Consider the following 10,000-nt stretch of genomic DNA (forward strand, 5'->3'; position numbering starts at 1 on the left):
TAAACCCTAAACCCTAAACCCTAAACCCTAAACCCTAAACCCTAAACCCTAAACCCTAAACCCTAAACCCTAAACCCTAAACCCTAAACCCTAAACCCTAAACCCTAAACCCTAAACCCTAAACCCTAAACCCTAAACCCTAAACCCTAAACCCTAAACCCTAAACCCTAAACCCTAAACCCTAAACCCTAAACCCTAAACCCTAAACCCTAAACCCTAAACCCTAAACCCTAAACCCTAAACCCTAAACCCTAAACCCTAAACCCTAAACCCTAAACCCTAAACCCTAAACCCTAAACCCTAAACCCTAAACCCTAAACCCTAAACCCTAAACCCTAAACCCTAAACCCTAAACCCTAAACCCTAAACCCTAAACCCTAAACCCTAAACCCTAAACCCTAAACCCTAAACCCTAAACCCTAAACCCTAAACCCTAAACCCTAAACCCTAAACCCTAAACCCTAAACCCTAAACCCTAAACCCTAAACCCTAAACCCTAAACCCTAAACCCTAAACCCTAAACCCTAAACCCTAAACCCTAAACCCTAAACCCTAAACCCTAAACCCTAAACCCTAAACCCTAAACCCTAAACCCTAAACCCTAAACCCTAAACCCTAAACCCTAAACCCTAAACCCTAAACCCTAAACCCTAAACCCTAAACCCTAAACCCTAAACCCTAAACCCTAAACCCTAAACCCTAAACCCTAAACCCTAAACCCTAAACCCTAAACCCTAAACCCTAAACCCTAAACCCTAAACCCTAAACCCTAAACCCTAAACCCTAAACCCTAAACCCTAAACCCTAAACCCTAAACCCTAAACCCTAAACCCTAAACCCTAAACCCTAAACCCTAAACCCTAAACCCTAAACCCTAAACCCTAAACCCTAAACCCTAAACCCTAAACCCTAAACCCTAAACCCTAAACCCTAAACCCTAAACCCTAAACCCTAAACCCTAAACCCTAAACCCTAAACCCTAAACCCTAAACCCTAAACCCTAAACCCTAAACCCTAAACCCTAAACCCTAAACCCTAAACCCTAAACCCTAAACCCTAAACCCTAAACCCTAAACCCTAAACCCTAAACCCTAAACCCTAAACCCTAAACCCTAAACCCTAAACCCTAAACCCTAAACCCTAAACCCTAAACCCTAAACCCTAAACCCTAAACCCTAAACCCTAAACCCTAAACCCTAAACCCTAAACCCTAAACCCTAAACCCTAAACCCTAAACCCTAAACCCTAAACCCTAAACCCTAAACCCTAAACCCTAAACCCTAAACCCTAAACCCTAAACCCTAAACCCTAAACCCTAAACCCTAAACCCTAAACCCTAAACCCTAAACCCTAAACCCTAAACCCTAAACCCTAAACCCTAAACCCTAAACCCTAAACCCTAAACCCTAAACCCTAAACCCTAAACCCTAAACCCTAAACCCTAAACCCTAAACCCTAAACCCTAAACCCTAAACCCTAAACCCTAAACCCTAAACCCTAAACCCTAAACCCTAAACCCTAAACCCTAAACCCTAAACCCTAAACCCTAAACCCTAAACCCTAAACCCTAAACCCTAAACCCTAAACCCTAAACCCTAAACCCTAAACCCTAAACCCTAAACCCTAAACCCTAAACCCTAAACCCTAAACCCTAAACCCTAAACCCTAAACCCTAAACCCTAAACCCTAAACCCTAAACCCTAAACCCTAAACCCTAAACCCTAAACCCTAAACCCTAAACCCTAAACCCTAAACCCTAAACCCTAAACCCTAAACCCTAAACCCTAAACCCTAAACCCTAAACCCTAAACCCTAAACCCTAAACCCTAAACCCTAAACCCTAAACCCTAAACCCTAAACCCTAAACCCTAAACCCTAAACCCTAAACCCTAAACCCTAAACCCTAAACCCTAAACCCTAAACCCTAAACCCTAAACCCTAAACCCTAAACCCTAAACCCTAAACCCTAAACCCTAAACCCTAAACCCTAAACCCTAAACCCTAAACCCTAAACCCTAAACCCTAAACCCTAAACCCTAAACCCTAAACCCTAAACCCTAAACCCTAAACCCTAAACCCTAAACCCTAAACCCTAAACCCTAAACCCTAAACCCTAAACCCTAAACCCTAAACCCTAAACCCTAAACCCTAAACCCTAAACCCTAAACCCTAAACCCTAAACCCTAAACCCTAAACCCTAAACCCTAAACCCTAAACCCTAAACCCTAAACCCTAAACCCTAAACCCTAAACCCTAAACCCTAAACCCTAAACCCTAAACCCTAAACCCTAAACCCTAAACCCTAAACCCTAAACCCTAAACCCTAAACCCTAAACCCTAAACCCTAAACCCTAAACCCTAAACCCTAAACCCTAAACCCTAAACCCTAAACCCTAAACCCTAAACCCTAAACCCTAAACCCTAAACCCTAAACCCTAAACCCTAAACCCTAAACCCTAAACCCTAAACCCTAAACCCTAAACCCTAAACCCTAAACCCTAAACCCTAAACCCTAAACCCTAAACCCTAAACCCTAAACCCTAAACCCTAAACCCTAAACCCTAAACCCTAAACCCTAAACCCTAAACCCTAAACCCTAAACCCTAAACCCTAAACCCTAAACCCTAAACCCTAAACCCTAAACCCTAAACCCTAAACCCTAAACCCTAAACCCTAAACCCTAAACCCTAAACCCTAAACCCTAAACCCTAAACCCTAAACCCTAAACCCTAAACCCTAAACCCTAAACCCTAAACCCTAAACCCTAAACCCTAAACCCTAAACCCTAAACCCTAAACCCTAAACCCTAAACCCTAAACCCTAAACCCTAAACCCTAAACCCTAAACCCTAAACCCTAAACCCTAAACCCTAAACCCTAAACCCTAAACCCTAAACCCTAAACCCTAAACCCTAAACCCTAAACCCTAAACCCTAAACCCTAAACCCTAAACCCTAAACCCTAAACCCTAAACCCTAAACCCTAAACCCTAAACCCTAAACCCTAAACCCTAAACCCTAAACCCTAAACCCTAAACCCTAAACCCTAAACCCTAAACCCTAAACCCTAAACCCTAAACCCTAAACCCTAAACCCTAAACCCTAAACCCTAAACCCTAAACCCTAAACCCTAAACCCTAAACCCTAAACCCTAAACCCTAAACCCTAAACCCTAAACCCTAAACCCTAAACCCTAAACCCTAAACCCTAAACCCTAAACCCTAAACCCTAAACCCTAAACCCTAAACCCTAAACCCTAAACCCTAAACCCTAAACCCTAAACCCTAAACCCTAAACCCTAAACCCTAAACCCTAAACCCTAAACCCTAAACCCTAAACCCTAAACCCTAAACCCTAAACCCTAAACCCTAAACCCTAAACCCTAAACCCTAAACCCTAAACCCTAAACCCTAAACCCTAAACCCTAAACCCTAAACCCTAAACCCTAAACCCTAAACCCTAAACCCTAAACCCTAAACCCTAAACCCTAAACCCTAAACCCTAAACCCTAAACCCTAAACCCTAAACCCTAAACCCTAAACCCTAAACCCTAAACCCTAAACCCTAAACCCTAAACCCTAAACCCTAAACCCTAAACCCTAAACCCTAAACCCTAAACCCTAAACCCTAAACCCTAAACCCTAAACCCTAAACCCTAAACCCTAAACCCTAAACCCTAAACCCTAAACCCTAAACCCTAAACCCTAAACCCTAAACCCTAAACCCTAAACCCTAAACCCTAAACCCTAAACCCTAAACCCTAAACCCTAAACCCTAAACCCTAAACCCTAAACCCTAAACCCTAAACCCTAAACCCTAAACCCTAAACCCTAAACCCTAAACCCTAAACCCTAAACCCTAAACCCTAAACCCTAAACCCTAAACCCTAAACCCTAAACCCTAAACCCTAAACCCTAAACCCTAAACCCTAAACCCTAAACCCTAAACCCTAAACCCTAAACCCTAAACCCTAAACCCTAAACCCTAAACCCTAAACCCTAAACCCTAAACCCTAAACCCTAAACCCTAAACCCTAAACCCTAAACCCTAAACCCTAAACCCTAAACCCTAAACCCTAAACCCTAAACCCTAAACCCTAAACCCTAAACCCTAAACCCTAAACCCTAAACCCTAAACCCTAAACCCTAAACCCTAAACCCTAAACCCTAAACCCTAAACCCTAAACCCTAAACCCTAAACCCTAAACCCTAAACCCTAAACCCTAAACCCTAAACCCTAAACCCTAAACCCTAAACCCTAAACCCTAAACCCTAAACCCTAAACCCTAAACCCTAAACCCTAAACCCTAAACCCTAAACCCTAAACCCTAAACCCTAAACCCTAAACCCTAAACCCTAAACCCTAAACCCTAAACCCTAAACCCTAAACCCTAAACCCTAAACCCTAAACCCTAAACCCTAAACCCTAAACCCTAAACCCTAAACCCTAAACCCTAAACCCTAAACCCTAAACCCTAAACCCTAAACCCTAAACCCTAAACCCTAAACCCTAAACCCTAAACCCTAAACCCTAAACCCTAAACCCTAAACCCTAAACCCTAAACCCTAAACCCTAAACCCTAAACCCTAAACCCTAAACCCTAAACCCTAAACCCTAAACCCTAAACCCTAAACCCTAAACCCTAAACCCTAAACCCTAAACCCTAAACCCTAAACCCTAAACCCTAAACCCTAAACCCTAAACCCTAAACCCTAAACCCTAAACCCTAAACCCTAAACCCTAAACCCTAAACCCTAAACCCTAAACCCTAAACCCTAAACCCTAAACCCTAAACCCTAAACCCTAAACCCTAAACCCTAAACCCTAAACCCTAAACCCTAAACCCTAAACCCTAAACCCTAAACCCTAAACCCTAAACCCTAAACCCTAAACCCTAAACCCTAAACCCTAAACCCTAAACCCTAAACCCTAAACCCTAAACCCTAAACCCTAAACCCTAAACCCTAACCCTAAACCCTAAACCCTAAACCCTAAACCCTAAACCCTAAACCCTAAACCCTAAACCCTAAACCCTAAACCCTAAACCCTAAACCCTAAACCCTAAACCCTAAACCCTAAACCCTAAACCCTAAACCCTAAACCCTAAACCCTAAACCCTAAACCCTAAACCCTAAACCCTAAACCCTAAACCCTAAACCCTAAACCCTAAACCCTAAACCCTAAACCCTAAACCCTAAACCCTAAACCCTAAACCCTAAACCCTAAACCCTAAACCCTAAACCCTAAACCCTAAACCCTAAACCCTAAACCCTAAACCCTAAACCCTAAACCCTAAACCCTAAACCCTAAACCCTAAACCCTAAACCCTAAACCCTAAACCCTAAACCCTAAACCCTAAACCCTAAACCCTAAACCCTAAACCCTAAACCCTAAACCCTAAACCCTAAACCCTAAACCCTAAACCCTAAACCCTAAACCCTAAACCCTAAACCCTAAACCCTAAACCCTAAACCCTAAACCCTAAACCCTAAACCCTAAACCCTAAACCCTAAACCCTAAACCCTAAACCCTAAACCCTAAACCCTAAACCCTAAACCCTAAACCCTAAACCCTAAACCCTAAACCCTAAACCCTAAACCCTAAACCCTAAACCCTAAACCCTAAACCCTAAACCCTAAACCCTAAACCCTAAACCCTAAACCCTAAACCCTAAACCCTAAACCCTAAACCCTAAACCCTAAACCCTAAACCCTAAACCCTAAACCCTAAACCCTAAACCCTAAACCCTAAACCCTAAACCCTAAACCCTAAACCCTAAACCCTAAACCCTAAACCCTAAACCCTAAACCCTAAACCCTAAACCCTAAACCCTAAACCCTAAACCCTAAACCCTAAACCCTAAACCCTAAACCCTAAACCCTAAACCCTAAACCCTAAACCCTAAACCCTAAACCCTAAACCCTAAACCCTAAACCCTAAACCCTAAACCCTAAACCCTAAACCCTAAACCCTAAACCCTAAACCCTAAACCCTAAACCCTAAACCCTAAACCCTAAACCCTAAACCCTAAACCCTAAACCCTAAACCCTAAACCCTAAACCCTAAACCCTAAACCCTAAACCCTAAACCCTAAACCCTAAACCCTAAACCCTAAACCCTAAACCCTAAACCCTAAACCCTAAACCCTAAACCCTAAACCCTAAACCCTAAACCCTAAACCCTAAACCCTAAACCCTAAACCCTAAACCCTAAACCCTAAACCCTAAACCCTAAACCCTAAACCCTAAACCCTAAACCCTAAACCCTAAACCCTAAACCCTAAACCCTAAACCCTAAACCCTAAACCCTAAACCCTAAACCCTAAACCCTAAACCCTAAACCCTAAACCCTAAACCCTAAACCCTAAACCCTAAACCCTAAACCCTAAACCCTAAACCCTAAACCCTAAACCCTAAACCCTAAACCCTAAACCCTAAACCCTAAACCCTAAACCCTAAACCCTAAACCCTAAACCCTAAACCCTAAACCCTAAACCCTAAACCCTAAACCCTAAACCCTAAACCCTAAACCCTAAACCCTAAACCCTAAACCCTAAACCCTAAACCCTAAACCCTAAAAACCCTAAACCCTAAACCCTAAACCCTAAACCCTAAACCCTAAACCCTAAACCCTAAACCCTAAACCCTAAACCCTAAACCCTAAACCCTAAACCCTAAACCCTAAACCCTAAACCCTAAACCCTAAACCCTAAACCCTAAACCCTAAACCCTAAACCCTAAACCCTAAACCCTAAACCCTAAACCCTAAACCCTAAACCCTAAACCCTAAACCCTAAACCCTAAACCCTAAACCCTAAACCCTAAACCCTAAACCCTAAACCCTAAACCCTAAACCCTAAACCCTAAACCCTAAACCCTAAACCCTAAACCCTAAACCCTAAACCCTAAACCCTAAACCCTAAACCCTAAACCCTAAACCCTAAACCCTAAACCCTAAACCCTAAACCCTAAACCCTAAACCCTAAACCCTAAACCCTAAACCCTAAACCCTAAACCCTAAACCCTAAACCCTAAACCCTAAACCCTAAACCCTAAACCCTAAACCCTAAACCCTAAACCCTAAACCCTAAACCCTAAACCCTAAACCCTAAACCCTAAACCCTAAACCCTAAACCCTAAACCCTAAACCCTAAACCCTAAACCCTAAACCCTAAACCCTAAACCCTAAACCCTAAACCCTAAACCCTAAACCCTAAACCCTAAACCCTAAACCCTAAACCCTAAACCCTAAACCCTAAACCCTAAACCCTAAACCCTAAACCCTAAACCCTAAACCCTAAACCCTAAACCCTAAACCCTAAACCCTAAACCCTAAACCCTAAACCCTAAACCCTAAACCCTAAACCCTAAACCCTAAACCCTAAACCCTAAACCCTAAACCCTAAACCCTAAACCCTAAACCCTAAACCCTAAACCCTAAACCCTAAACCCTAAACCCTAAACCCTAAACCCTAAACCCTAAACCCTAAACCCTAAACCCTAAACCCTAAACCCTAAACCCTAAACCCTAAACCCTAAACCCTAAACCCTAAACCCTAAACCCTAAACCCTAAACCCTAAACCCTAAACCCTAAACCCTAAACCCTAAACCCTAAACCCTAAACCCTAAACCCTAAACCCTAAACCCTAAACCCTAAACCCTAAACCCTAAACCCTAAACCCTAAACCCTAAACCCTAAACCCTAAACCCTAAACCCTAAACCCTAAACCCTAAACCCTAAACCCTAAACCCTAAACCCTAAACCCTAAACCCTAAACCCTAAACCCTAAACCCTAAACCCTAAACCCTAAACCCTAAACCCTAAACCCTAAACCCTAAACCCTAAACCCTAAACCCTAAACCCTAAACCCTAAACCCTAAACCCTAAACCCTAAACCCTAAACCCTAAACCCTAAACCCTAAACCCTAAACCCTAAACCCTAAACCCTAAACCCTAAACCCTAAACCCTAAACCCTAAACCCTAAACCCTAAACCCTAAACCCTAAACCCTAAACCCTAAACCCTAAACCCTAAACCCTAAACCCTAAACCCTAAACCCTAAACCCTAAACCCTAAACCCTAAACCCTAAACCCTAAACCCTAAACCCTAAACCCTAAACCCTAAACCCTAAACCCTAAACCCTAAACCCTAAACCCTAAACCCTAAACCCTAAACCCTAAACCCTAAACCCTAAACCCTAAACCCTAAACCCTAAACCCTAAACCCTAAACCCTAAACCCTAAACCCTAAACCCTAAACCCTAAACCCTAAACCCTAAACCCTAAACCCTAAACCCTAAACCCTAAACCCTAAACCCTAAACCCTAAACCCTAAACCCTAAACCCTAAACCCTAAACCCTAAACCCTAAACCCTAAACCCTAAACCCTAAACCCTAAACCCTAAACCCTAAACCCTAAACCCTAAACCCTAAACCCTAAACCCTAAACCCTAAACCCTAAACCCTAAACCCTAAACCCTAAACCCTAAACCCTAAACCCTAAACCCTAAACCCTAAACCCTAAACCCTAAACCCTAAACCCTAAACCCTAAACCCTAAACCCTAAACCCTAAACCCTAAACCCTAAACCCTAAACCCTAAACCCTAAACCCTAAACCCTAAACCCTAAACCCTAAACCCTAAACCCTAAACCCTAAACCCTAAACCCTAAACCCTAAACCCTAAACCCTAAACCCTAAACCCTAAACCCTAAACCCTAAACCCTAAACCCTAAACCCTAAACCCTAAACCCTAAACCCTAAACCCTAAACCCTAAACCCTAAACCCTAAACCCTAAACCCTAAACCCTAAACCCTAAACCCTAAACCCTAAACCCTAAACCCTAAACCCTAAACCCTAAACCCTAAACCCTAAACCCTAAACCCTAAACCCTAAACCCTAAACCCTAAACCCTAAACCCTAAACCCTAAACCCTAAACCCTAAACCCTAAACCCTAAACCCTAAACCCTAAACCCTAAACCCTAAACCCTAAACCCTAAACCCTAAACCCTAAACCCTAAACCCTAAACCCTAAACCCTAAACCCTAAACCCTAAACCCTAAACCCTAAACCCTAAACCCTAAACCCTAAACCCTAAACCCTAAACCCTAAACCCTAAACCCTAAACCCTAAACCCTAAACCCTAAACCCTAAACCCTAAACCCTAAACCCTAAACCCTAAACCCTAAACCCTAAACCCTAAACCCTAAACCCTAAACCCTAAACCCTAAACCCTAAACCCTAAACCCTAAACCCTAAACCCTAAACCCTAAACCCTAAACCCTAAACCCTAAACCCTAAACCCTAAACCCTAAACCCTAAACCCTAAACCCTAAACCCTAAACCCTAAACCCTAAACCCTAAACCCTAAACCCTAAACCCTAAACCCTAAACCCTAAACCCTAAACCCTAAACCCTAAACCCTAAACCCTAAACCCTAAACCCTAAACCCTAAACCCTAAACCCTAAACCCTAAACCCTAAACCCTAAACCCTAAACCCTAAACCCTAAACCCTAAACCCTAAACCCTAAACCCTAAACCCTAAACCCTAAACCCTAAACCCTAAACCCTAAACCCTAAACCCTAAACCCTAAACCCTAAACCCTAAACCCTAAACCCTAAACCCTAAACCCTAAACCCTAAACCCTAAACCCTAAACCCTAAACCCTAAACCCTAAACCCTAAACCCTAAACCCTAAACCCTAAACCCTAAACCCTAAACCCTAAACCCTAAACCCTAAACCCTAAACCCTAAACCCTAAACCCTAAACCCTAAACCCTAAACCCTAAACCCTAAACCCTAAACCCTAAACCCTAAACCCTAAACCCTAAACCCTAAACCCTAAACCCTAAACCCTAAACCCTAAACCCTAAACCCTAAACCCTAAACCCTAAACCCTAAACCCTAAACCCTAAACCCTAAACCCTAAACCCTAAACCCTAAACCCTAAACCCTAAACCCTAAACCCTAAACCCTAAACCCTAAACCCTAAACCCTAA

Source organism: Amborella trichopoda, chromosome 11 (assembly GCF_054954075.1).
Source record: "Amborella trichopoda isolate Santa Cruz 75 chromosome 11, AtrichopodaSantaCruz75HAP2 v2.0, whole genome shotgun sequence".
Taxonomy (NCBI): Eukaryota; Viridiplantae; Streptophyta; class Magnoliopsida; order Amborellales; family Amborellaceae; genus Amborella; species Amborella trichopoda.